At 54.3% G+C, this 2,105-nt stretch overlaps 1 protein-coding gene across 2 annotated transcripts in view; it reads right to left on the reverse strand.

Annotated features, from left to right (window-relative positions):
• The window catches only part of LOC103616996 (acid-sensing ion channel 2), a 393,907-nt gene that overhangs the window by 37,066 nt on the left and 354,736 nt on the right, over positions 1–2,105 (reverse strand). The window lies entirely within an intron of this gene.

Here is a 2,105-nt window from a genome sequence, read left to right on the forward strand (position 1 = left end):
TCTCAGCCCAGCCACACCATGGGAATGCTGTCCCGACATTCAACATCCCATATCCCCAAAATTCCTCCCTGTGCCACTGCTTGGAAAATAGGGAGGGTTAAAAACACTCGGGAAATGAGGGGAGATTTCCGCCATCATTCTGCTCCTCTTCGGCCTCGTTTTGGGCTGATTCCCGAAAGAAATTCCTGGCAAAGCCCAGGTGGAACTTCCAGGCACCACCAGCACTGCAAAGCAGGGGGACACCGGTGCCCAGCGGGGATGGACATGGGGCTCCAAAGGGAGGGACACGCGGGGAACACGGGATTCCCAGTGGGATGGACACAGAATTCCCAGTGGGACAACACGGATTCCCAGTGGGATAGACACAGGATTCCCAGTGGGAGAACATGGATTCCCAGTGGGATGGACACAGGATTCCCAGTGGGAGAACACGGATTCCCAGTGGGATAGACACAGGATGCCCAGTGGGAGAACATGGATTCCCAGTGGGATGGACATGGATCCCCAGTGGGAGAACATGGATTCCCAGTGGGAGAACATGGATTCCCAGTGGGATGGACATGGATCCCCAGTGGGAGAACACGGATTCCCAGTGGGAGAACATGGGGTTCCCAGTGGGATGGACATGGATTCCCAGTGGGATGGACACAGATTCCCAGTGGGAGAACATGGGATTCCCAGTGGCATGGACACCGATTCCCAGTGGGATGGACACAGGATTCCCAGTGGGATGGACACAGGGCTCCAAGTGCAGGACACAGGACATTCCAAGGGAGGGAACACGGCTCTCCCAGTGGGGAATCACGGATTTCCAGGTGGGATGGACATGAGTTTCCAAGAGGAACATGGATTTCCAAGAGGAAGGGACCTTGGTTTCTGAGCGGGATGAGCGCGTGAGGAGCGCAGGATTCCAAGAGGGGGACACAGGTTTCCAAACGGGATGGACACGCGCTTCCAAGTGAGTAAACACAGATTTCCCAGCGGGATCCCAGCGCTCCTGCTGGGGCAGCAGGGATGGCACATCTCTGCTGCTCGCCTTCCCCCCCGAGCGGGAAAACTCCCAGAAATCCCACCTTTAACCCCAACCAATCCCTGCACTGACAGCCTGGAGACACCCAGAGCTGCTTCCCGGGATAAAGACCCCAGAAAGCCCAGTCTGGAAACCAGTAACAACCAGCAAACCCCAGCAAGGAGCGCTCAGAGCACGGGGAGCCAGCACGGAGCAGCTCCGGTCCCTCCGGAGTCCCTCCCACATTTGCTGAGCTCATTTGACCCCAAGATGAGTCAGAAACCCAAACAGCAGCTGGAGGCAGCAGCGATTTATTCCCTCAAATATTGACACATCCCGACTAATCCCAGCGTCGGGGAAGCAGGTGGGATGGAGAGAAAGGAAATCACATTTAAATTCAAATGGGAAGCGTTTGTGAGGGGGGGGAAAAAACGGCATCCTTTAAAAAAGATTTGCTATCCAAATCAAAAAATGCCATTTCCATGCTTTCCTGACCGATGAACGCACTCAGGCTGGAAAGGGAAGCTGAGCCTCTGGAAGCAGCCCCATGGATGGGTTTTCCCAGGCAGGCTCTGAAGGCAGAAGTCAAAAATTCCTAACGAGGGGAGTTTAAAATCCAGCGAGGAGAAAAAGCTGCAGTGGAGAAAATCAGGGGGAAACGACGAGGCTGGAATGGGAACAGCAGCACAGGGAATGAGGGTTCCGGAGCTGCCGTGCTCGGCACAGTCTGCAGGCAAATAAATCCAGGCCATTTGTGGGGCTTTTATACGGCTGTAAAAATTCCCTGTAAAAGCTCCCGTCAGGATGTGTTTATCCAAGGAAAAGATGGAAGCTGGCGGGGGCAGCTGCACAGCCGGGATCACAATCCCAGGGATTGTGGGGACTGGGAAAGGACAACCACGGGACCGCTCAGCCACGAGGATTCCAGTGATTCCCATCTTCCCCAAAGGAGATACAAGAAACTCTTCCAAAATCTTTCCAAGTTCACAAATCCACGAGCATCCATTCCAGCTCCCACTAAACGGGATTGTGGCGTTACAGGATCAATGGAATCATGGAATGGTTTGGATTTGGACCTTAAGGATCATCCCCTGCC

This window comes from Corvus brachyrhynchos, unplaced genomic scaffold (genome assembly GCF_000691975.1).
Source record: "Corvus brachyrhynchos isolate BGI_N302 unplaced genomic scaffold, ASM69197v1 scaffold96, whole genome shotgun sequence".
Lineage (NCBI taxonomy): Eukaryota > Metazoa > Chordata > Aves > Passeriformes > Corvidae > Corvus > Corvus brachyrhynchos.